The following is a 26,968-nucleotide window of genomic DNA, read 5'->3' on the forward strand; positions in this document are numbered from 1 at the left end:
TCAGGAGACTATTTGGGTTTAGAAACTCATGACCTACAAGAGATTCAAAGCTCACCAAAGGCACTCACCAATGGATAAAATGTTAATTATAAACAGTGAATCATAAAAAAAAAAGGAAAATATTTGTGGATATTTACCTGATCTGAATGGAGAAGGGCTTTAAATATGTGAGCAAATCACATTTTAAAACTCTAGAAATTTTAACATTAAAAAAACCTATGCTGGGATCCCTGGGTGGTGCAGCGGTTTGGCGCCTGCCTTTGGCCCGGGGCGCGATCCTGGAGACCCGGGATCGAATCCCACGTCGGGCTCCCGGTGCATGGAGCCTGCTTCTCCCTCTGCCTGTGTCTCTGCCTCTCTCTTTCTCTCTCTGTGACTATCATAAATAAATAAATTAAAAATAAAATAAAATAAAAAATAAAAAATAAAAAAAATAAAAAAACCTATGCTTTAAAAATAAAACTCATATTCAACATCAAAAAGCAAGCAAAAATGGGGAGAATAATAATTACATTTGCAGAGAAAATATCCTTTTTATGTAAAGAACACTGATCAGTAATGAAAAAAAAGATGCTCCAGAAGAAAAACAGAACATTTTGTATTAGTTAGAATTTAGTTCAGTTACGTATAACAGAAAAGAACACTGGCTTAAACAAAGATGGGAGTGTATTTCTCTCTCTCTCTCTCTCTCTCTCTCTCACACACACACACACACACACACCCAGAGGTATCAGTCCAGGGCTGGTATGGTGGCTGCAGGAGTCATTAGGAACCTATTCTTCTTCTAACTCATTCTGCCCCATCCTTACGGCACACTTCTCACAGTCCATGTTAGTTGCTTGAGCCCTAGTCATTGTGCTCTCATTTATTTTTTTTAAAGATTTTATTTATTTATTAGTGACATACACACAGAGAGAGGCAGAAACATAGGCAGAGGGAGAAGCAGGCTCCATGCAGGTAGCCCGATGTGGGACTCGATTCCAGGACCCTGGGATCATGCCCTGAGCCGAAGGCAGTTCAACCACTGGGCCGCCCAGGTATCTCCATTGTGCTCTTATTTAAGAAAGCAGGCTGGAGAAAGGGAGGAGTAGAAGACACACCCCTCTCCTTTTTGGGTGACTTCCTAGAAGTCTCATATGATATTTTCACTTATATCTCACTAGCCAGAACTCAGTAACATAGCTATACCTAGCCACAAGGAAGCCCAGAACACTATTTTTTAGTTGGCTAGCAAAGGGCTCAGCTAAAAAACTGGGTTTGTTATGAAGAAAGAAGGGGAGAATGGATATTGGAAAGCAATTGGCACGTTCTAGCATACATGTGAAGAGAATTAACAAAATAAATACAAATGTAAAGGACTTTTAAAGAGCCAAACTTACAATAATCAAATAAATGTAAAGTAGCCATCTTATGGTTTTTTCCAGCTATGATCTTGAAGGACTGGCCAGATGAGCCACTGAGGGGACAGCCAGGAAGTGATGTCCTCATAACAACCTCCATACAGCTGCCCATGGAGAGAGTTTCAGGGTAAAGGCCCTCCCACCTACTGAATGGTGCCTGGCCCTTCTCCTCAGTCTCCCTCCAGCCCAAGTGATGTCAGATTCTGTAAATGCTAGGGAGTGGAGAAAATTCTTCACCCAGGGATTCTCTAACTAAGCTATGGCTACAATTAAATTTTAGGTGTTTTTGAAAGTTCCTTAAAAAGTAATATCCTCATGCAAACTGAATCAGCAGTTTCAGAACTAAAAAAAACCTCTGCCCTGTGCTTGGGGTGTTACAAACTAAGCATGAAAACTGACCACTAAAATAAAAACCAGTATTGGGGAGAATTAAGCAACCCCGAGTAAACTCTTTTGGTAAATTCAGAACTATACTTCCAGCCCCAGAGGATTGTAATGTCAATGCTGCCATCCCTCAGAACACACAGAAGATGTGGCCAGTGTGGAGCCTGAAGGCTTCTGAAGTTTTTAGGCCTATTTTTAATCATTACTATGCCTTTCTCCATTGCAGACTGTCCTTCTCACTATTTACCAGAAAACCTGCCTTTAGCACCCACTTCTAATTTTTGCTTGTTTTAAATGGCTGTGGACTGGGAAACAAGATAAAATAATAAGCAGATATTTAGTGGCGTCTGGGGAGATGGTCTCCGGTGCATGGGAAGCAATGGGGACGTAATGACTAAATGTACACATCCTTAGTTGCATGTATCAGGAACACCTGCATTTGAGTCTTAGTTCTACCCTTTATCCTATATGCCCTTGGACAAATTATTAAACTTCTCTGAGCCTCACCTTCCTTGTCTTGCAATGGGGTGAATACAAAGTTTATTATACTGTCAAGGTCCTAAAGGAAACAGATGGCCTACTCAGCCTAGAAAGGTTTAAGGAGGGGATCCCTGGGTGGTGCAGCGGTTTGGCGCCTGCCTTTGGCCCAGGGCGCGATCCTGGAGACCCGGGATCGAATCCCACGTCGGGCTCCCAGTGCATGGAGCCTGCTTCTCCCTCTGCCTATGTCTCTGCCTCTCTCTCTCTCTCTGTGACTATCATAAATAAATAAAAATTAAAAAGAATATTTTAATAAAAAAAAAAAAGAAAGGTTTAAGGAAACCAACAAGAGATAGGGGAGCACTTTCAGGTTAGCAACAGTGTGGAGCTGTTACCACCTCCAGCCTGAAACTGTGGAGGAAGGGGGGAAGGAAGGGAAGAGGTAAGGGAGCCCAGAGGCCATCAGAATGGGTGTCTGGTAGGAGCTGTGGTGGGCGCCCATGGATGATGCAGTTGTATAGTAATGACCTGATGTGGATCCAGGGGAATAAATTCTTGACCTATTTTTCCTATATCCACTCATCTCCTGCCACTGCTCCCCATCAGCCAAAGCCTAAAGCCAGAGACAAGGTATATGGTGATGCATCGCATACAGGTCAGCCTTCCAGTGCACAGAGCAGGGGGAGTGAGTGCAGAGCAGATCTGATGGGGCAAATGGAAGAGGTTTGGGGAACATTAAACAAAACAGAGAATGTGATGAGCTTAGCACAGTGCTTAAACATATAGTAAGTCCACAAATCCTCAATAAATACTGATTAATTTTGGACTTTGGCCTCTCTCCCTCTCTCCTTGTGCCTACCTTTTTAACTTACTGCTTACTTCCTGGTTTTCAATAGGTTGAATGTACTCCCAGGAATCAAGTGTGATTATCTATATCGGAGAGTTTTGAGGGAGTAATAAGTGTGTAAAGAAGATTACCAGGGGCTCTGGGGGTTAGAAACAAGAGAGGAAAACAAAAGGGAAGACAGGAGGAAAGGAGGAAAGAAAGCTGTATGTTCCCTATCAGGCTGGAATAAACACAGCATTATCTACTTTATGATCATATTATGCATTTATTGAGATGTGATAACAGTCTTCGCAATTTTACAGCCTACTGAGACTCGCCAGAAAGCCTAGTGAGACTTGCAAAGATCCTCCTGCCCTAAACGCAAAACTCTGTTCCTACTTCTAGATCAACAGATTTTATCTTGGTGCTCCCTTCCCTCCAAAAAACCAAGCAATCAAATGTGTTCATATGGATGTGCAAATACTTGCCCGCTCCCATCTGGGTGCCTGGTTCAGGTGATTCTTCAATTCTGAATTGGAAAATGGCTGCAGAGGGAGCTGGTCCTCCCATGGGATGGCTCCTGGTAGGAAGCGAGGCCCAGAGAGTGGTCTGAGCTCCTGAATCTCAGCCGTCCTTTCTTTAAGCCTTTGCCCACCACCACTCACTTGGCCCCCTCAGAACTTCACAAGCTACTCTCAGATGTGTGGTAAGGGCTCCGGGCCGTTCTTCTCACATCTGCTTACCTTCCCCTCCTAGCCTTCACATGGGCCTCTCTCTCTGCCTGGAACAGATGAGCTCAATGTCACCCCCAGACCCCTCAGGTGTCACCTCCTCCAGGGAGCCTCATATACAGTGTCTCCTTCCCTTAAGGCCCACAGGGATTGAGAAGACCCTCCTTGGTTTTCTAACCCACAGCACTTCCCACACTATCTTGGTTCCCTGCCCTACCTCTCACAACAGACTCAACAGCCTTGAGAAGGGACCACCTTGCTTTCACCATGTCCAGCAGAATGCCTGGCATGCATTAACAGTTTCCTGAATGAATGTTTAGGGCACAATTCAGAAGATAAGAAATTTACAAATCACAAAGCATTGAGTTAGGTCAGCTATATGTTCTAGAACAGCCTTCCTCTCCTGCTGTCATTCTGGCTTTCCTGTCCCAACAGCAATCAGAACAGGTAGTCTTGTGGACTGCTCACCTCCTCTGTCCTTCTCTTCTTTTTTCGGTATTCTCTTACATGCCACTTCCTCAGAGGCCATCCTTGGCCACCCTATCCAAAGGAGTCTCTTGGTCACTTGATTATACATTAGTGTATTTTAATTTGCTACACACTACTTATTTTCTCTGTGAAAATTTTATTTATGTATTATTTCCTATCTTCACCACTAGACTGTAAGCTCCATTTGAGCAGGGATGGTTGTTCATGGCTTTATGCCCAGCATCTAGCACAGTGTGAGCCACACAGCAAAGTGTTCATTAAATATTTGTTAAATGAATGCAAGCTACTATTGGGATGCCTGGGTGGCTCAGTCGTTGAGCATCTGCTTTTGGCTCAGGGAGTGATCCTGGGGTCCTGGGATCAAGTGCCGCATCAAGTCTGCTTCTCCCTCTGCCTATGCCTCTGCCTCTCTCTTTCTGTGTCTCTCATGAATAAATAAATAAAATCTTAAAAAAAAAAAAAAGAATGCAAGCTACTGTTACTGTATTCTGATTTAATTTGATGTACATCCTCCATCTATGCTGTTGGGTTAGATGCTCCAGAGAAACTCAGACAGGCCTACCTCATGGCACTGGAAGGTGGCAGGGGGACCTCAGGTCCCTTCACAGGCCAAGGTGGGGTATACTGCCTGCCTATAGCTTCCTTCTGGCCAGATGCTGAGGAATCTCGGCCCAGAGCCTGCAGGCCCCTCGTCCTAGAAATGCTCCTCCAGCTTTCTGTGAGAGCAGCTCCAGCTGCCCGCTTCCCAGACGGACAGAGGAATGTGTCCAAGGTTCCTAGCTGGCCTGGCACCCAGCAGGAAGCAGGCACAGTGGCTGCTGATAGACGTCTTCCTTCCCTGCTAGAACCGCCCCAAGAATGCACATAACTGCCTGGCTGGGTGCAGAAACTGGCCCTACTTCATGCTGGCAGAGCAGTGTGGCTCTTTGGCTCTGCTGTGGAACAGGGCTAGCCTTGAGAAGCTTTCCTTGCTCCTGCCCCTCCCATTCCTGCAGACATCCCTCTGCCAGCTCAGGGGAGGGCCAGGCCTAGAGTCTCTCACCTGCCCCTGGCCCTTCCTTGAAGCCCTCTGGTTTACTGGAAATCATAAACTGTTAGAGACAGCCTTTATCACACCCTCAACAGTGCACTCTTAATATTTAACGCCAGAGGCTGAGACAACCAGGGGCACTGGCCTCCCGGTTACTCCCAGTGAGTGATATTTGCACCTGGTAATTGAGGTCAGATTTGCTTCTCTTAAGTCACATGATTTGCCTCAAGGCAGGAAGGTGTCAGAGCCACTTGTTGCAAAGGGACCAGGAGGTGATTACAGAAGCTGCAAAGGCTGTGCTTCTCAGGGAGCCCAACCTGGGAGTTCAGAGCTGAGCTGGCAGCTGGTAAATGACCATGTGGGGCCTAAACCCCAACATTTCACCAAGAGCAAACTTAGGGTATCTGCTGAATGGAGCCACTTTGAATCCTCTCTGGAATTGGGTGGGGTATTAATTAGTTAATTAACTAAAAAACTAATTAGGCATGTTGAATAGGCCACCTGGAAGATTGGTCACATAAGGGTCTCCAAATCACAGTACAGGTCCCATCTATTCAGACACCTAACCTCGCTCCAGGCTTCTCTTGACCTCAGGTATTTATCTCCTGGTTGTCATGGAAGCTGCTCAGATAAATAGCAACACAGCCAGCCTGACCCCTTGGTCAGCCTCAGTTCCTTCTGAGAACAGTGGAGCTCCCTAGTGGCTACTGGCAGTCCTGCCCCCTGGGCTGGAGGCAGCTCTAGACCAACTCACATGTGTGGCTGTTTTCACATAGTCTTCTGAGGCACACAGGGGTGCCTAATAAATGCTCATTGTATGAAGGCACCTCCAGGGGGCATGTTAGTTCTCAGGCTTCAAAGTCCCTAAATAACCCCTCAGTGGCTGCTGTGGTTGGAGCAGATCCACCCCTACCCATCACCCCAGTCACCCCAGGGACTGCAGGCCAGGCCAGATACAGCCACTCAGCTCCTCAAGTCACCCAGTTGGCCCCCAGGCCACTTCTTCACTCCCAGAGCCCAGCAAACAGACCTGGGAGGAAGGAGCCAGCTGAGGTCTGGTGACTCAGGTGGAGGGAAGGTGGGGACACTGTCTGGCTACACTGGCGCTGAATGCTCCATTCCACAATCACAGAGGCAGAAAGGCCTCACCGTCCACATGCCTGTGGAACATCATCAGGCTGTCTGCCTGTCCACCCCAGGACTGAGCACACTCTCAGAGTAAGTCCCTAACTACTCTGGACGCTGGATGGATGGGCCTGAAACAGACACTGCAAGGGAAATGAGGAAGAAGCCACTGTTGCTACAGACTCCTAAATGGCTACCAAAGGAGGATCGGCAGTGTCCTCAGAAAAGCATCCAAAGTAGGGCAGATGTTCCCCTCTGGGGCAGCTCAGGCCAGAAAGGGGGCTGGGGGACAGGCCAGAGCAAGACCTGATCTCTCAAGGCCACCAAAGTCAACCACCGCCCTGTTTGGGGAGGCAAGGCAGGGCTCTGGAATCAGCCTGTGAAGCTGGGGTCTGCTGTGTCATGGCAGATGCACAGGCTCCCTGAGGCTGAGCCACACGCGAAAGCGGTTTCCACCCATATACTAGTGGGGCCCAGTGATGTGTTTAATAATAATGACAGGAATGAGGGCCACCCCAGGCCTAGCACGTGCCACGTTCACACAGGTTACTTTATTTGTTTCACACTGCATTCCTGTGAGGTAGGTATTCTCATTTTACAGATGGAGAAACTGAGAGCCAAGGAGGCTAAATAACTTTCCAAGCATGTCCCACCCAGCCCCACACACGAAGAAGCAGAGCTGGGATTCAAATCCACGCCTGACCGACTGTGGCCTTCTCCACTTTGCTAGACCATTTGAAGCAAAATTCCAAGCACTATCCATTTCCTGGGAAAACCCATCTGGGCAGTCCATCGTTGTCCTTCACCAGGAGCAAGGGCCACCACTGTGTACCTAAGACCAGTGGGAACAGTCCTCTGGTGACAGAGTGAATGGGGCAGCTGTATGCAAAGGGTGTCTGCCACTCTGGCCCCGAATGGCAAAAGTAGTGTTTCTTTTTCCAAAGGGTTTTAAGGAGACTCCTCCTGTACCCGATTCCTAGGCTGAAGCCTAAAAGTCCTCCCACCATTGTAAGGACTGGCTCTGCTCAGGGATGGAGAATTCTCGAGTACCCACCTGCTATGTGCATGCCTGTCCCAGTGCCCACCACAGGCCAGGCGTGGTCTCTGTGAAGCCCCAGGGGGCTTCTGTAGGATCTGGCCAGCAAGCAGGCAAGGCGGAAGCAGGAGAGCACTGGAAGCACACAGCCTCGAGCTCCCTATACTTATCAGAAAACAAAGAGGGAGGCTTCCTGTCCACTAGTATCACAGGTGCCCCTTGCTGAGGGGCTCCCAATGCCTAGGATCGAGAGTCCTGAGTGCTGATCCCCTACAAAATCCCCTACAGAAGCCAGAACCAGCTACCAGGGGATTAGACTCAGAAAGAACTGTCCATGTGTACTAACATTTCCTTCTAGAGACTAGAATGAATCCTGGGGAGAGAGAGCACTGGTCACCGACCCCATGAGCCCTGGCTCCTATTTCCAGCTTTGCCTCTAACTCTCCACATGACTATCAGGCAAGTCACTTACCCTCCCTGATCTAAGGCTTTCCTTTCTTTTATATGGGAATAATTATATATAATCATCATTGTAATTACCATTCACTGAAGTTTTACTCTGAGCCAGGCCCTGTGCTAGAAACATTGTCACATTTACCCTCATAGTGCCCTCAGAGGTAGCTACTATTTTCCTTTCCATTTGTAGATGAGGAAACTGTGGAGGAACAGGGAAGTTAGGGAGCACGCCCACAGTCCATGGTTAATAAAGCTGAACCTGGGTCTCCGTACCATGTCCACTGTGACATACAGAATTACTTTATAAAGATCAAGGACAGGGGCGTCTGGGTGGCTCAGTCGGTTAAGCGTCTGCCTTCGGCTCGGGTCATGATCCCAGGATCCTGGGTTGGAGCCCTGAATTGGGCTCCCTGCTCAGTGGGGAATCTGCTTCTTTCTCTCCCTCTGCTCCTCTTCCTGCTTGTGCTCTCTCTCAAATAAATAAATAAAATCTTAAAAAAAAAATAAAGATCAAGGACAGATATAAAAGTGTTTTGAAAGAAAAAGGAAAAAAAAAGGAAGGGGCAGAGGTTGCATAATACAAATATAACTCACAAACCCTTGGACATGATTTAAGGGATAGTCCTAATCCCTTTAAGAACATTCTGTGGAATCCTGTCTATAGAATCAGAGACTGCCAAGAAGGGAGAGACCCTTAAGTCATTTTCTTCCTCCCTCCCTCCCTTTGGATAGGAATGCTATGACTCGCCAAATTCTACAGGTGAGACCAGAAGGGTCAAGCAAGGGTGATCCAGGGCCTTGGGTTGTTCTGTTCATTGTCACAAGTTCACCTGGTACGTTGTAGGTGCTTAACTATTTGCAGAATACTCTAGGAAGGGTCAAGGGAAGGAATGACTAGAAAACTTCAGGACAAACCAAATCCTCATGTTCTCCTGCCTGCCCTGAAGGAGCAGGGCAGTAACAAGAGTCAACGTGTGCTGGGGCTGCAGCTGTGCTGTCACCCCGCCCGGATCACTATCAGCCCTGCGGCTCCCACTTTGGAGGAAAAGACTTGCCCGGGGACCTGTAGCTCCAAAATTCCCTGCACGGTCTCTGCCGCCCTGGGAACGTGCCTGGACTATTGCTGCGCCGACCAATGGGGCCTGGCTGAGTGCCGGCCCCTGCTTTCCCAGGGCCTCAGACAGGTTGGGAAGTGACTTACCCAAAGTCCCCTTTCTTCCCCTAACCGGTTCAGCCCAGGGAGTGACGCTGACAAACAAATGCAGTCACGTATAGCCTCACAGGGTGACATGGGGCGGAACTGGCTGGAAGCCCTGGTGATCTTAAGACTCAGACCAGTGCACACCTATATGTATTCTGGGGTCTGGTGGATCCAAGCTCCATTGGCTACGTGACCTTGGAGAATTATTTGAAAAGAAAATATTTGAAAAGCACTGGTTTTCTCAGGTGTAAAATGGAAATAAAAATCTCTATTTGAAACAGTAGTAAGCTTGTGTTCCTGTTCAAAAGTCTTTACTTCCTATTCTTTTTTTTTTTTTTTTTTAAGTTTTTTAAGTCAGCTCTATATCCCAACATGGGGCTCAAACTCACAACCCTGAGATTAAGAGTCCCATGCTCTACCAACTGAGCCAGCCAGGTGCTTTATTTCCTATTCTTTTTTTTTTTCTTTATTATTTTATGTATTTATTGGAGAGAGAGCAAGTAAAGCGAGAGAGCACGAGTGATGGGGAGGGGCACAGGCAGAGGGAGAAGCAGACTCCCTGACGAGCAAGGAGTCCAATGCAGGGCTCCATCCCAGGACTCTGGGATCATGACCTGAGCCCAAGGCAGACACTTAACTGACTGAACCACCCAGGCACCCAGGGAACAAAGTTTTGACTCTCAAATCACAAGGTGGGATCCTTGAGGGTGACTGTCTCTTCTCTTACTATGTGTCTCCCATCAGGCATTAAATAATACATAACAAATTCCTGCTGACTCACCTGGGTCAGAAATTCAGTTAAAACGCCCCCTAGTACTCCCTCATGTCCCAAGGGAAGAAAAATAAAGATAAAAAAGTAAGTTAAATTGGAGGCAAACTCAAATCACTCCTATTTCTGCATGCTTGGTCAGTTTGAAAAGAAAAAAAAAAATGATCTCTAACTCAAACCCAGATGTGAGAAGCAGAGGAACTCCCTAAAAAAAAAAAAAAAAAAAAAAGCATAGAATAAATCACAAGGACTAACCTCGTTTAAAGATTTCAGGAAGGAAAACACAGTTAAACTGAAAACTGTTAAGTGATGTGAAACACACACACATACACACACATACGTACACACAACAAACAGCCCGGAAATGTTTTTAGTACTGCACCTATCAGAGTCCCTTGGGGGCTTGATCTGTCCTTCAACATATTCTTCCTAACACCTGTTTTTACTAAAAACCAGCAGCCCAACACCAGAGCTCTGTGAGTCAGAAGCAGAGTGAAACTAGACCCCACAGGTACTCAGCTGCGAAGCACGTCACCCAGCTACCAAGCAAGAGCCACACTAAGCATGACCTGTCAGTGCCCTGTGGCCATGGGGGTGGGCCACAGGGAAGCTATACGAAGAACAGATGTGTGGCCCACATCACCCCAGATTTTCCTCCTGCCTTCTTCCTCTCTCTGGCCCCTGCCTCCACCTCACCCACCCAGCCGCCAAATGTACCCGGAAAAAAAGTCCCTCTGCCACCTGCCACCCAACTAATTCCACATCATTTCAAGTGAGACCTCAGGACCAACATAGATATCTTTCCTGTTCTTTTTAAAAATAAGAATAGCAAAACAATAGAACTTAGAATACTCAAGTGATACAGAGAAGAATTATATCTAAATACCTTTTGGGTGTAACCTTGTGTTATACAGTTAATCACTCTAAATGCAAATCTATGTCTATGCAAAGAAACTGTCCCTTTAAATTACAAACAACATCAACATGATTCTTGTCCTCTCTCAAATTTTTAGAAGCTGGACTTGCTCCTCACAGTTTTACAGAGTCACAGAACCCAATGAGGCCCATGCAAAAACCTGCACTCCAAAATATTCACAGCATTGTTCACAATCGCCCAAACTGCAAACAACCCCAAACGTCCACCAAATGATGCATGAATAAACAAAAGTGGTATAACCATACAATGGAATATTTGGCAATGAAAATGAATGGAGTACTGACACATGCTGTGACATGGAGGAGCCTTGAAAACATCGTGCGAAATGGAAGAAGCCAGACACAGAAGACCATAGGTGTTGTGGCGCTATTTCTATAATGACCAGTATAGGAAACCTACAAGAGGCAGAAAGCAGGTGAGTGGTTGGGGGGGTGGGGGCTGGGGGAAAAAGGCAGAGTAGAGGTGGGGGACAATCCAGGGGTACAGAGTTTCTTTTAGAGTAGGAAAATGTTCTAAAATTGACTCTGGTGATGGATATACACTCTGTAAATACATTAAAAGCCATTCAATCATATATTTTAAATGGATAAATTGTATGGTATGAGAACGATAGCCTAATGAGGTTGTTTTTTGTTTGTTTGTTTTTTTTAAAGGACAAGGAAAAAAGTCTCTCACACAAGTTAGTGACTTGCTTTTGCAAGTGACTGTTGTGTAAACCTATCAGTCTGAAACATCCACAATGAATGTGTCCTTGAGGCTATTTGTCCTGAGTGGCTGGAGAGGAAGTACCCCAAAGTAGTGCTCAAGAAGATACCCCCCGGGGGCAAAGGACAGCTTTTCTTTAACTGGCCCATTTTAACTGTAGCATTTTAAAATGTTCAGATATAGGCAGGCACTTAAGAGTGACCTGGTTTATAAAATAACTGATTGTGACAACATTTAAGATTTTGGTTGCACCAGTCATCAGAGCTAAGCTGAGACAGAGTCCTGCTTGGGGCGCTCAGAGTTGTCAGCATGTGGACCCTCAGATGGGTCACCCAACCTCCTGGGCACAGAAGACTTTTCACACTTGGCCGCTTTTCAAACTTTACCAATTTATGGAGGTCACGGGTCCTCCAAATGAACCACAAAACTACCTCACGTCAAGTGGTACACGGAATGGTGCACATAATGATTCATATAAGGCAAACAGCAACAAAGGCAAATTTTACTCGTGCACCAACAATTCAGGTTAAAAGAAGTAAGAAAGAAAAATAGGATTATGTGAAGTTAAAATGCTAAATTCAGAGAGAGAGGTTGTTTAGGGACTATAATTTTGTTTTCCATTAGTTTTACTTTGTTCCTTTTTCAGATCTACAAGAACAAATATGATTCATCTTCTACCCTGAGGTGGCCAGCCTCATTTTCTGATAAGAGGCAAGAGTTCCAGAGATCTTGGGCTGCCATCCTGCCTTGCTACATCTGAGCTCTGGACATAATTTAACCTCTGAGCCTTGGTTCCACATTTATAACAAAGGAGTAATATCCCTATCTGACCAGGTTTTTGTGGGGTCTGAAGGAGGTGGAAACCGCACAGCATAGTATCTGACACACAAAGGCTCGGGGCAAAGCTGGCATAGGATAGGGCGAAGAACTAGCGACATCAAACTCCCTACAAAAAAAGACTGGGGACACTGAAGGAGGATGTCATAGAGATTGCAAGTAGTAAGGAAGAAACATCATCACAGGAAGTAGGTGCTGAAAATCACGGAGGGACGGAGGAGAGGGTCTCTCCTAGACCTCTCATTACAATGACAACAAAGGGTGCATTGCCTTTAGCTTTACAGACAGCAAGTACCTTACTCCCAAATATGACACTTAGAATTATCGTCTCTTGAGGACAAATGGGGTCGAAAGAGAATGTAAACAGTCCTCACACACATGTTCACACTGCAGACTGTAGAAGGGAGTCCATTTTCTTGCTTCTCTGCGGTTCTGCCTCAGGACTACTGGTAGCGCAGAGACGTCCAGGGCGTGCTGCCATCTGCAGGCAAAACAAGAAAAAGCACAACGTTATGGACTAAATCATCCACCTTAATCGCCTCCCCCACCCTCCCTGGGCCTGTCTTCAGGCAGCTGAAACAGCTGGGTGTATCCAGGTGCAGGGAGAACCCACTCAGTTCTGCATTTGTGATTCCACCACAGAGTTGCGACATAGTAAAAATTCTAAACTATTAAGGACTCAAGCATCTCTTAACAGCAACACCAAGCAAACTCACACAGGGCTCGCCATGTGACAGACACTGCTCTAAATGATTTACATTTATTAATTCATTTAATCTTCACAAAAAAATTGAACATTTTAAAGGTCTCTGCTGATTTGCCTGATTACTGAGTTAGCATGAATAATTAAAATGAAGAACATGGTAATAGCTAATTTCCAAGAGGGATCAGATACGAAGGAGAGGTTCTGAGCATCCTGCATATCTTGCATCTCCCATTTATCAAGTTCCTGTTATGTACCAGACACTGCTCTAGGACATGGCATGAACCCAAAAGACAAAGTCCCTGCTCTGGTGGGCTTCCATTCTGGTGGAGGGAGGCAACAAGAGAAGAGGCAATAAATGCTGTGCAGAAGCAGCAGCAGGGTAAAGGGGACAGAGGGTGATGACAATGCTGTTAATATTCATTCACTTATTCATGTATCCCCACATACTTACTATACATAAGCCAGCCACTGTGCTGGGATGCAACAGTGGCCAAAAACCAGACATGGGCCCAGCCCATATGCGATACTTACTCACATAGGAGAAGCATGTATTAATCAAATGATCAGTTAAATAAATGCAAAGGTATAACAACCTCGGTAAGTGTGACAGCAGAGTGACACAGGTACTATGAGCATCCTACAGAGACCTGACCTTGTCTGGAGCCTCAGGAAGGCCTGGAATGAAGTTAGGAGAGGAGAAACATCCTTGGTAAAAAGCATACCATGCACAAAGGCTAGATCACGGACAGCAAGCCAGAGGCTGAGTAGATAGAGAGGAGGCAGAGGGAGGTGCAGAAGGGATGTGAGCAACCCTGCACAGCAGCCCTGGAGAGGCCCTCATCCTTGAAGGACTGGAGTACCACATGAGAATTTTAGGCAGATGAATAATCTGGCTGGATGTGTGTGTTTTTAAAAGGCTACACTATGTGATAGGCTGAATAATGGCCCTACCAAAGATGCTGATGTCTGAATCCTTGGAAGTTGCTAATGTGTTCCCTAACATGGCAAGAGGCACATGGCAGAATGTGATTAAATTAAGGATCTCGAGATGGGAAGATTATCCTGGATTATCCAGGTGGGTGCAATGTAATCACAAGTGTCCTTACAAGAGGGAAGCAGAGAGACTTGACTATAGATGAGGAGCATCAGAGCAGTGCAGTGTGAGAAAGATTTGTTGGTTTTATTTTATTTTATTTTTAATTTTTTTATTTATTTATGATAGTCACAGAGAGAGAGAGAGAGAGAGGCAGAGACACAGGCAGAGGGAGAAGCAGGCTCCATGCACCGGGAGCCCGACGTGGGATTCGATCCCGGGTCTCCAGGATCGCGCCCTGGGCCAAAGGCAGGAGCCGAACCGCTGTGCCACCCAGGGATCCCGATTTGTTGGTTTTAAAGACAGAAGAAGGGGCCATGAGCCAAGGAATGCAGGAAGCCTCAAGAAACTGGAAGGGACAGCAAAATGAGTTTCATCCAGAGCCTCCAGTCGGCACACAGCCTTGCTGAAACTTTAGTTTTAGAATTTTGACCTTCAGAACTGTAAAATAATAAATTTGTATTGTTTCAGTCAAGCCACTCATTTTGTGGTAATTTGTTACAGCAACAATAAGGAGACTAACACACACTGACTTCCGTGAAAAAACAAGCAAGAGGTAAGGGGAAGTAGGTACCAGAAGGAAGTCACTGTGTTATCCAGTCAAGAGATGTGACTGCCTGAATCACAGCAGTAGTGGCAGTAGGGGTGGAGAGGAGTTGAAGGACCCCGGGAGGGGGGGAGGAGTTGGCCAGTCAAGGGTCTTACTACAACCTATCAGATGTTATTGGAATGCCACAACAGGCTTCTGTTAGGCTCAGGACCTAGCTAGCTGGCCCTGGGTAGAGCCCAGCTCCTTTGTAGAAGGAGAAAGCTTACACCAGAGCTGTAAGACCACTCTCCAAAAAAGATAGCGTTTAGTCACTCAACAGAGACCTACCAACTCCATTCCCACAAAGGAATTCAGGTTTCCAGGAACAAGCTCTAAGAAGTAACATCTTGAGAATTCTACGATGCAAATGGTAGCAATTGTTTCTGCCAAGCATTAGGCCTTGCAGCGAACATTTTTTTTCTTCTCAATAGAGATTCTGTAATTCTGGAAAGGAGAAATCCAAATTTAAATATATGCACCCCAACCCAGGTGATGCAGAACCATGATTATATCTAACATATAGAAATTTCACGGCCATGTAGAAAATACAGAAATTATAGTATGAGAATAAATAAGAACCTAGGAGAACCCCTTTCAGCATCTACTTCTAATATTTAATGCTCCAAACCCACTGAAAAAGTGGGATCCTGATGTGAGCCTGCCTAAAAGGGCTGTTGGGAAGAAATGGCAATCGAAATAATTTAAAACTATTTTGTATATACTCCTCCGTTTTACTCCAAAGGAATAATTATATGCCCACCAAGACCAAATATCTTGGAGTGAATGGAGAGGTGACAGGGAAGGCTTGAGGATGTTATCCCCCTCTGGCTCTGTAGCAGGCTACCAGGACCTCACTGGGTTCCAGGAGCATGGGAGCACCCAGGAGTGCCTGCAGATGGTGAAATGCTAAGCAGTCCTATTAGGGTTGGAACAGGTTAATTAAAAAAATAGATATATGTAAAAAAAGATATATAGATATATGTATACACTTTTTCTGGTAACAAAGTGATATATGTTTATTATAGGAAAACACAAAAATCTGTAGTCTCAATCATCCAGACATAACTTGTTTGGAATTATTTTTTTCTACTCCTTTTCCAAATAAATTTATGTATCAGCCTCTTGATTTTGGCTCAGGTCATGATCTCAGGGTCCTGGGACAAAGCCCCATGTCTGGATCCGTGCTCAGCGGAGTAGACTGCTTGAGGCTTTCTCTTCCTCTCTCTCTGCCCCTCTCCCTGCTTGCGCAGGCATGCACCCTCTCTCTCTAATAAATAAATAACCATTTTCAAAAAAGTTTGTTTTTAAAAAACTAAGTTAGGGACGCCTGGGTGGCTCAGTGGTTGGGCAGCTGCTCAGGTCGTGATCCCGGGATACGGGATCCAGTCCCGCATCGGGCTCCTGCAAAGAGCCGGCTTCTCCCTCTGTCTATGTCTCTGCCTCTCTCTCTTACTCTCTCTGTCTCTCATGAATAAATAAATAAATCTTAAAAAAAAAAAACTAAGTTAAAAAAGTAAAAAAAATAAAAAAAATAAAAAGCTTTTGATAAACACCATCCGAGTTAGTTTTACCACAGTTTCACTGTGACAGTGCTCATTGTACTTTACCCTCAAATAGTTAAGTATTATAAACAAAAATGTTAAAATGTTAAGCTTTTTAGCATAAGGTATTCAGCAGCTGAATTCTCAAAGCTATTTTCATATTTCTCTAGCCAGTCTCCAACCCTGGGGCAGGGCCATTACATGAGCCTTCAGTTAGTGGTTTAAGTTTACACAAACTGATATTGCTCTTGGTTTAACTAAGCTAAAAGTAAACTCAGTAAAACACGAGGAAGTGACTAGCATTTGCAAATACTTCAGAATGTTTTTGTGCCAACAAAGGTCAAACAAGGACCAGAATAGCATGGATTCCAAAGTAGATTTTTGAGAAATAAGGAAGCCAGAGAAGAATTATTCATGACATACCAATCACTAAAAATATTCAGAAAGCCAATGAAAACTCTAAAAGAAACATATGTGTGAACCTTCCTATCCTATGTGATAGGCAACTGCAGAAATAGGTTATGGATTAATGCAATTGTTAACAAAAGATTAATAAAATAGAAAAAAGGAAAGTGTATTTTGAAGCATGAAGAATTAACAACAGGAAGTTTCCAGATTGTTTCAGTAATTCCTGGGCAGGCACTTACGTGTGTATGTGCCTATGAGGGAAAGTAGGGGAGGAGGAGAGGATTAAGAACATACTACAAAGTTTCATGGGGCGTGTGGGTGGCTTAGTTGGTTGAGCATCTGCCTATGGCTCAGGTCATGATCCTACCGTCCTGATATTGAGTCCCGCATCAGGCTCCCTGCTCAATGGGGTGTCTATTTCTCCCTCTCCCTCTGCCCTTCCTCTTGCTTGTGCTTACTCTTTTACTCTTCCTCACTCTCTCTCAAATAAATAAACAAAATATTTTTTAAAAAGTTTCGGGGGTCCCTGGGTGGCTCAGCGGTTTAGCGCCTGCCTTCGGCCCAGGGTGTGGTCCTGGAGTCCCGGGATGGAGTCCCACAGCAGCTCCCTGCATGGAGCCTGCTTCTCCCTCTGCCTGTGTCTCTGCCTCTCTCTCTCTCTCTCATGAATAAATAAATAAAATCTTTAAAAAAAAGTTTCTTATGTTTGGGAGGACATTAGAGATTCTGTTTAATTTTTGGTATTTATAGGAAAACATAAGTTTGTCTATGCTTAAGATATTAAAGAGGGCTCCTCATAAGATAGAGAATTCCAAGTCACTAAATAAAAAGAAGGAAGGAAGGAATGGAAACAGACACCTTGATTAATACAGAATAAGTCTTAAGAAAAAAAGGAAAAGAATGAACTCTTGATAAATATAAATCAATTAAATTCCACTATTAAAAAACCAAAACATTCAATCTAATTGCCCTAAGTGGAAAAGAGATAAATTATGATATGCCATTTTAATGGATGTGTGTGTGTGTGTGTGTGTGTGTGTGTGTACACCAGAGAAAGAGACCCATGACTTACATAATTTGGAAAAGTTGTAGACAAATATATAAGAGAAAAGCATCCAGAAAAACACCAACTTGGTAACGGTTGTTGCCTATAAAGAGTGAGGTTGTAAGAGACAGGAGTGGGCTTTTCTTTCTTACTTTACAAGTGTCTACGTTGTTTGAAACTTTTACAAATAGCATATTAGAGTATGCTATTGCATATAAAGAAACAAGAAAAAACATAAGGGCAGAAATCAATGAAGGAGAAGATATAGAAGACACAAAACAAAGGTGATTAACAAAACCCAAAGTATTTCTTTGAGTTTTTTAATTTAAATTTTATTTTTAAATTAAGTTTTAAGTTTTTAAATTTTAATTCCAGTAGTTAACATACAGTGTTATGTTAGTTTCAGGTGTACATTATAGTGATTCGACAATTCTATACATCATTACTCAGTGCTCATCATAATCAAAGGATTTGAACACAGAGAAACTGAAAAACTGACAGAAGATGGGAAAAAAAGACTATGAAAAAAAGAGGAAATGACAAATATAGCAGATATTTAACAATTTATAAAAGAATAATATATATGTACATAATATAGCTATATTATTCTACATAACTATAAATAACTGTATAACTCTAAATAACTATATGACAATACATATTGAAAACACAGAAATCAATATAGTCAGAAAAATTGCCAAAATTGGCACAAAAATGATAGCAAATGTGAATAGCCATTTAAGAAATTGAAGTAATTTAAAACACTTCTTGCGCATAAAGTCTCAGTTCTAGAAGGTTTTACAAGAACATTCTACCAACTTCCAAGGAACAATCTTTACTTAAATGTGTTACTACAGAAAATTAAAAAAAGAGGAAACATTACCCAACCTAAATTTACCATAATTTTGAAACTTGGAATACAGATTGTCCAAGAAAAGAAAAATACAGGCCAGTTTAACTTAAAAACATGGATGCCAAATATCTAAATAAAATATTATCTAATCAGGGATCCCTGGGTGGCACAGCGGTTGGGCGCCTGCCTTTGGCCCAGGGCGCGATCCTGGATACCCGGGATCGAATCCCACATCGGGCTCCCGGTGCATGGAGCCTGCTTCTCCCTCTGCCTATGTCTCTGCCTCTCTCTCTCTCTGTATGACTATCATAAATTAAAAAAATAAATAAATAAATAAAATTATCTAATCAAATGCAAAAAAATGTTGAGAATATGTCATGATAAAATAATAAAAAATGATTCAAAGTCAGCAAATCTCTCAGTGTAATTCCCTACATTAACAGATGATAGAGGAAGTTACCACTGCTCACCACCTCTCTGTTCTCCTTTCCTTCCTGGGGATGCCATTAAACTTCCCAGCCACCTTATAAATAGGTGGGATCGTGTCCTTGCCAATGGAACGTGAGGAGCAGTGATCTGTGTCCTCTCTGGCCATCATGGAGAACCTGCTGAAGGACTTAGGTCCAAGGAGATGGGGAAGCAACTGGCTGGAAAGAGACTGTGTTCCTAAACAACTAAGTGAGGAGAGTCTACTATCTCACCAACATCCTTGGACTGCATCATGAGAGATAAATAAATAGCATTCCTGGTGTAAGCCTTTGAAATGTTGGGACTGTTACAATAGCTAAGATTATTCACCCTAATAATAGATGGAAAATTGAGATGGGGGAAACAGATGATCATCTCACCAGGTACAGACAGAGCGTTTGACAAATTTCAATACTAATTCATGTTAAAAACAAAAACACAAAACCTAGCTCTTAAGAGACCAATCTCCTATCTTCCCCACCACCATCTTTTCTTCACAGCTTAATTATTAACTGGTTTAGCCACCACATGTGATACGTTTTGTTATAAAATTTTTTTCATTAGAAAGTAATGCATGGATTGTATCTGTTTTCCTTGATATCTCAAATTCAAAGGAAAGGAACTTCCTTTCTTTAATAAAGACTATCATCTACAAACCTATAGCTAACATCATATTTAACAGAAAACTATATTCTTGTTAAGGAATGGAACAAGACAAGAATGCAGCTATCCTCACTACCATATAATAGAATTATAGAAAAAGTAGCCACTAAAGGAACTAATAAAAAGCAAAACAAAGTATAAAATTGGAATAAAGGAGATAAATGTCAGTGTTTGCAACTGGTATAATTATTTCACCTTGAATTCTCAAGAGAATCCACAGAAAAACCATTAGAATTCGTGAGTTCAGAATGGTAGTTAGATATGAAACCAACCTAAAAACAACTGATTGCATTTCTCCATACTAGCAGCAACTGCTCAGAGAGAGAGTTATAACAGTGTAACCAGCAACAATGTGACAAAATAAGAAACCACTTATAATAGCAATATTATTGAAGCTAGGAATTATCTTAATAAAAAAAATCCAAGAGACTTGTGGAAAAAATTTGAAAAACTCTATTAAAGTAAATCTCAGAGAAAACACTAATAAATGGAGATATTAGACCATATTCGTGGGTGAGATGAGTTGACATTAAAAGGTATCAATTGTTCCCAGATCAACCTATAATTTCAATTAATTTCCACTCAAAACTTCAGAAAGCTTTTGTGAACTCTATAGACAGATTTTAAAATGTTTATGGAAGAACAAGTCCATGACAAGATAAGAAAAGTTTGAAAAAGAATAAAATGGTAGATATTAAGACATATTACAAAGCCATAACAAAAACAAAATCCAAATGGATTGAAGATGTAAATGTAGAAGAAGAAACAATAAGGTTAGCAGGAGAAAATATAGAAAAATTTTATGATCTTCAGTAGATAAGGATTTCTTAAGATGTAAATAGCACAAGCTAAAAGGAGAAAAATGATGGAAGTGACTACACAAAATTTAAAGATTTATGTTTAGGTCTATGTAAACCATTTATGGTAAACTATATGTAAACTATAAAGCTCTTAGGTGAAAACATAAGTGTGGGGACGCCTGGGTTGCTTAGCAGTTGAGCACCTGACTTTGGATCAGAGCGTGAGGAGCCTGCTTCTCCCTCTGTCTGTGTCTCTGCCTCTCTCTGTGTGTGTCTCTCATGAATAAATAAATAAAATCTTAAAAAAAAGTAAGTGTGACTCTTCATAATCTTGAGTTAGGCAAGGATTTATTAGATACGACACCAAAAACACAAAAGGTAAAACAGAACACTGACTAGCTGGATATTAACAAAATGAATTTTTTTTTTTGCCTCAGAGAACACCATCAAGAAAGTGAAGAGAAAACTCACAGATTAGGTGAAACTATTTGCAGTTCATATAGCTGATAAAGGACATGTATCAAGAAGATATAAAGAAGGGATCCTTGGGTGGTGCAGCGGTTTAACGCCTGCCTTTGGCCCAGGGCGTGATCCTGGAGTCCTGGGATCAAGTCCCACATCAGGCTCCCTGCATGGAGCCTGCTTCTCTCTCTGCCTGTGTCTCTGCCTCTCTCTCTGTGTCTCTCATGAATAACTAAAATCTTTTAAAAAAAAAAAAAGAATATATAAAGAAGTGTTAGAATTCAATAATAAAAGACAAATCATCCAATTTAAAAAATAGATTTGAACATTTCTCCAAAAAGATACACACACATATGGCTAATAAGTGCATGAAAATGTGTTCAACGCCATTAGCCATCACGGAAGTACAAATCAAAACCACAATGCCCGACAACTTCATACCTGCTAGGATAGGTCGGCTCTAACCAAAATGATAGACAAGTCGTGGTGAGGATATGAAGAAGATGGAACCATCCCGCACTACTGGTAAGACTGTAAAGTGTTGCAGCCACTTTGGAAAAGCAGTTTGGTAGTTCCTCAAAAGTTTAAACATAGAGATACCATATGATCCAGCCATTCCACTTCTAGGTATGTATCCCAGAGAAATGAAAATACATGTTCACACAAAAACTGTACATGAATATTCACAGAAGCAATATTCATAATAGCCTCAAAGTAGAAACAATCTAAATGTGCATCAACTGATGAATGGATGAACAAAATGCAGTATACCCACATTATGGAATATTATTGGGCATTAGCAAGAAACAACCTACTGATGTATGCTATAATCTGGATAAACAGACAAAACACTATGCTAAACAAAAGAGTCAGTCACAACAAACACATGTTGTATAATCCCATTTGTGTGAGACATCCAGAAGCAGGGAAATGAAAAGAGACAAGAAGTAGATTAGTGGTTGCCTAGGGCTGGGGAGGGGCATAATGAAAGTGGAGAGTGACTACTAACGGAGTAATAAGAATATTCTAAAATTAGGAGAACCTGGGTGGTTCAGCAGTTGAGCGTCTGCCTTCGGCTCAGGGCATAATCCGTGAGTTCCAGGATCAAGCCCCATATCGGGCTCCCTACAGGGAGCCTGCTTCTCCCTCTGCCTATGTCTCTGTGTCTCTCGTGCATAAATAAACAAAATCCTTTTTTTTTTTAAAGTGCTCTATATTATGCTGAGTGAAATAAGTCAATCAGAAAAAGACAAACATTATATGGTCTCATTCATTTGGGGAATATAAAAAGTAATGAAAGGGAATAAAGGGGAAAGGAGAGAAAATGAGTGGGAAATATCAGTGAGGGAGACAGAACATGAGAGACTCCTTACTCTGGGAAACGAACAAGCGGTGGTGGAAGGGGAGGTGGGCGGGGGGATGGGGTGACTGGGTGACAGGCACTGAGGGGGGCACTTGACGGGATGAGCACTGGGTGTTATGCTATGTGTTGGCAAATTGAACCCCAATAAAAAAAGTGCTCTAAAATTAGATTACACTGATACTCATTCAGTAAAATATACTACAAACCAGTGAACTACTTTAAAAAGGTGAATCTTACGGTATATAAATTACACCTCAATAAAGTTATGAGTAATAATAAAAAGGAGACCATAAATGAGGTTAACAGGTGACAAGATGGGGGGAAGACTTAAAACATCCACATCTAACAGAGATCTAACATTTTTAACATGTAAGGACGCCAATAGGAACAAAATGCAAACCCCATATAGAAAAATACCAGAAACCTGAAAGAAAAGAGAGGCAGATCAGATGGATAGATGGAAAAGCAGTTCACACAAATGGCAATACAGTATGATGAGATGCTCAATTAAAGCAGAAATGGAGTACTGCTTTAACCTACCAGTTTTGACAGAAATTAATAAATTAGCCAGTAGTAAGTGCCAGCAGATGTTGGAAAAGAGACTCCTGATATGCTGCTCCTGGTGGGAGGAAACTGATGAAGCCATTCTGCTGCACAATTTTTAGTGAAAGACGTCCCGCAAGTATCCTAGAACCAGCAATCTCATATCTGTCTATTAAAAAGAAAATTCTTGCACAAGACGCAGGGAGACACCCAAAAGGATGTTTGGTGCAGCACTGATCCTGTAAGTAAGGAGTTACAGGCCACCTCAGTGTATTCCCAGGAGGCTGGTTAAGTACTTGTGTTGTATACTTTTGATATAAAACTATGCAACAGCCAAGAGTAATGAATTAGACTTACATATATATAGCAATATGGTTTGACTCAGAAACGTAATGGAGGGAGGGGAGAAGCAGTATGAGCTATATAGCATGAAAGTATTTTTTTTTTACATTTGTTTTTATTGAAGTCCAACTTGCCAACATATAGTATAACACCCAGTGCTCATTCCAACAAGTGCCCTCCTCAGTGCCCATCAGCCAGTTACCCAAAGAAAGTATTTTCTTGTTTAAAGATTTTATTTGAGAAAGAGAGCACAAGCAGGGGGAACGGCAAAGGGAGAAAAAGAAGCAGGCTCTCCGACCAGTGTGGAGCCAGCCCTGAGGGCTCAATCCCAGGACCCTCAGATCATGACCTGAGCTGAGGGTGGACATTTAACCTTAACCAACATAGCCACCCATGCGCCTCTAACATAAAAATATTTATTTTGGTAAGTGTAACAAAGCAAAACGTGACATATGTTTTAAAGATACACATGTGCTAAGAAGATATAATGAGTAGTTTAGAAGAACAAACAAATATGCCAGCACGGCTGCCTGTTTGTGTGTGCACAGGGAGGAGGGTGTTGACAGAGAACTGGAATATGCAGGGAGGAAATAACAAAATAAAACAAAATGAAAGAGAGACTCTAAATGGAGCAAGGAGTAGTGTGCCATGAACTAAGGCATATGAGCAGTTCAATTTGGTAGACCTTAAGATACTAAGGAAAACAAAGAAATTCCCATGCACCACTTTTTAGTGAAAAATATAAGACAACCCATCACACGTTGGGGGCTAAATCAGTAAATCATAATGTTATGGAGAAAAGAAGGCAGCAGGAAAGACAGGGGTTTGCTTGGTTTTCCACTAAGTAATTCCCTTTTTCGGAACATGGAAGCAAGAACCCAGGGTGGTAGAAATGGAGTGCATGGTGTCTCCACTACACCACCTCTTCCTCCCTGTGCAGACTGAAGCTGGGGAGTAAAAGGAGAGAAGTGTCCACTACTGTTCAAGTTTAGGTAATAGAAGGAAGAGAGAAGAGGACATTAGTGAATTCCGGAGAAAAGGAATAATTCACTGAATCAAAGAATCTGATTTTCTGGCTCATGATAAAGGCAGTATTTTCTAAATGCAATGAATACTCAACAGGGCACCAGAGCAAGGCAGAGGAGGGACTCCATGTTTTAAAAATTAGTATCCTATATCATTGTTGTGAAATTCAGATGGCTATTCTCAAAGTTAAGATCATTCAAGTTTTGATTCAGTAACAGGCCTTAGGATCAGATCTGTGTGATTAGGCTGAATTCAGTGTTATTGAGACAAAAGATGATTAAAAGGGGGTTCTTGGTATTGGCTACTAAGAAATGTAAGTCAAGTGCCTGCAGATTTAGTCACCTTACTTTCAACATTTAATGCCTTCTACCCAGTATGCTTGTTCCACAGAGCTGGCCATGTGGGCAATTTGTGTGTGTGTATGTGTATATGCACACACCCACACACATATGATGTCTTTTTCCTTGCAAAGGGGTTGTCTCCCCAGCCTTGGGTGGAGCCCAGTTCTCGAATACCACCACTGAATTAGTGTATAGGTGACCAATGGCAAAGACCAGAGCACTTATGTTTCACCCTTCTGCAGGCAGATGCAGTGGCCCGGAAGATTCCTGGTCTGGGAAGGACTCGGTCCCTGAGCGCACCCATCCCTGACCATTTTGGCGACCCCCAGTTAGGGGGTGGGTGGGTGGGTGGGTGGGTTGGACTCTGCAGAGTAAGGTCCTGTCTTCTCATGGGCAGGGCCTTGGGGAGAGGGCGACATCCTGGACTAGCCCATGTCCGTGCCTAGGACCGAGAGAGGCGAGCTGCAGGCTTGCCACTTCAGGGAACGGTAGGTAGGAAGGCACCCCAAGTGCGCTCAAGGGCACCCTATCTGTAAAACGCAGAAAGGCAAACTGCAGGAGGAGCGGAGCCAAATGGAGAAGAGTCTAAGAGGTAAGAGGGGGTAAAGCACGAGTTCCTCCTTGCTGAGCTCAGGTGAGGCACTCTGCTCAGCATCGTCCACACGTTCTCCCCCTTGGGTCTCTGCTGAAAGCCGGTCGCGGGTGGGGGATGGGTGGCGCTGCGCGGGAAGGGAGCCTGATGGGAACGGCGCACGGCCTGCGGGTCGCGTGCGCCCTGGCTCCAGCTCCCCGGGCCCTGGCACGCCAGGCTCAGCCGGGGCCACGCAGGCGCCCCCAGCCCCGCGGCGGGAGCCCCGCCCGGCCCGGCCCGCGTCACCCGGCTGCCTGGCGTCCCGCCCGCCCGGTCCGCAAGGCGGAGCCCGCGAGGCGGCCGCCGAGGGGCTGCGCTTACCTCGCCGGGTGCGGGCCGCGGCCCCAGCTCGCGGGCTCCCCAGCTCGCGGGCTCCACGCAGGCCGCCGCCTCAGCTCGCTGCGCCCCTCGCCCGGACGGCAGCCGCGCCGCTCCGAGCCGCGGCCACGGTCACTTTCATTTTCCTCCGCGACGGCTGCAGGAAAGCGAAAGCGAAATCGGCCGAGAGGCGGGCCCGCGGCCGAGCGCGGTGCACGCGGAGCGCGGGCTGGCGGCCGGAGGCGGGGGCTCGGGGCTCGGGGCTCGGGCCTCGGGCCTCGGGCCTCGGGCCTGCACGCGGGAGGCGGCGGGAGGCGGCGGGAGCCCCGGGCACGGCTCCGCGGCGCGAGGCCCGGCCGGGCCGGGGCGGGGGGTGGGGGGGGGCGGCAGGGGAGAGGCCCGCGGCGTGCCCTCGTGCGGCCCCGCGCCTCGGCCCAGGGCTGCCTCCCCCGCCGCCCCTCGGCCGGCGCCTGCTTGGGCCTGGCCCGGGGCCGGGAGCAGGCCGCTGCGGGGCCCCGGGTTGGAGCGCTGGGCCGGCTGGGGCAGGGTTTGTTCGCAGACCCCAGGGCTCGGCGTGTCCCCCAGACCCGGGCATGCGCACTGGACCCTCCGCCCGGCTGTCTGCACCGTGGCTTGCAACGGCCTAGCCTGGACCGTGACCGCGAGGTTCCAGGCGCTTCATCCTCGGGCAGCCGAAACCTCAAAAGCCAAGAGTTTCAGTGAAATACGGGTCACGTCATTTGATAAGAAAAACTGAACAGCAAGCTTAGGATTTGGACTCCCTGCTCGAATTGGTGCCCATTAACACCCCACCCAGGATTTAGAGAGCCCTGAACTTGTCCCTTACTGGCTGTGTGATTTGGGGCGGGGTATCTCCTCCCTTAGTCTTCGTTTTCTCGGCAAAATGAGGAGGATAACCATACCTACCTCAAGGTTGTAGGAATTACATGAAACGATATCAAGGAGAAATACTTGGCGTTTTCTCTTAGGCTCTAGGTGGGTTCTTTGAGGGCAGCCACCAAGTCATTCTCTAATGTTAGTTGATAAAAGTGGAGATCTCCAGGAGAATAAGCTAGCTTTCAAACTTTAGACCGTGTTATCTTGACTTAGAGGGACTGAGGAGGCACTGCAGTCCTTTTGGAAGGCGCCTCACATCTCACTTGACAACTAGCCCCTATAATTATGACACTGGATCAAGTTCTGTTAAAGTAGAACACTACTCCAATATTGAAGTTTGAACAAAGTCCCTACAGCTCTGTCCAGAATCAGTCACTGAGATCTGAAAATACATTTCTACTTGGAAAACATTGATGAGACTTCATACATACTCCAAACAAAACTTGCCATCTGTGTGTTTGCTCATTTTTGTG

The 26,968-nt window shown here is 44.5% G+C and overlaps 1 protein-coding gene across 3 annotated transcripts in view; it reads right to left on the bottom strand.

The window, feature by feature from the left end:
* RAD50 (RAD50 double strand break repair protein) overlaps positions 1–25,750 on the bottom strand; it is a 227,824-nt gene extending 202,074 nt beyond the window's left edge. The window contains exons 1-2 of one of the 3 annotated variants that reach the window (XM_072731777.1): positions 25,602–25,750; positions 12,785–12,887 (exon numbers count right to left, since the gene is read on the bottom strand). The gene's annotated coding sequence lies outside the window, so the exon portion shown is untranslated. Of the gene's footprint in view, positions 1–12,784; positions 12,888–15,082; positions 15,199–25,601 lie in introns of those variants that run through there. The other 2 variants (XM_072731778.1, XM_025994939.2) reach the window with 2 other exon arrangements.
* Between the last annotated feature and the right edge of the window lie 1,218 nt (positions 25,751–26,968).

This window comes from Vulpes vulpes, chromosome 12 (genome assembly GCF_048418805.1).
Source record: "Vulpes vulpes isolate BD-2025 chromosome 12, VulVul3, whole genome shotgun sequence".
Lineage (NCBI taxonomy): Eukaryota > Metazoa > Chordata > Mammalia > Carnivora > Canidae > Vulpes > Vulpes vulpes.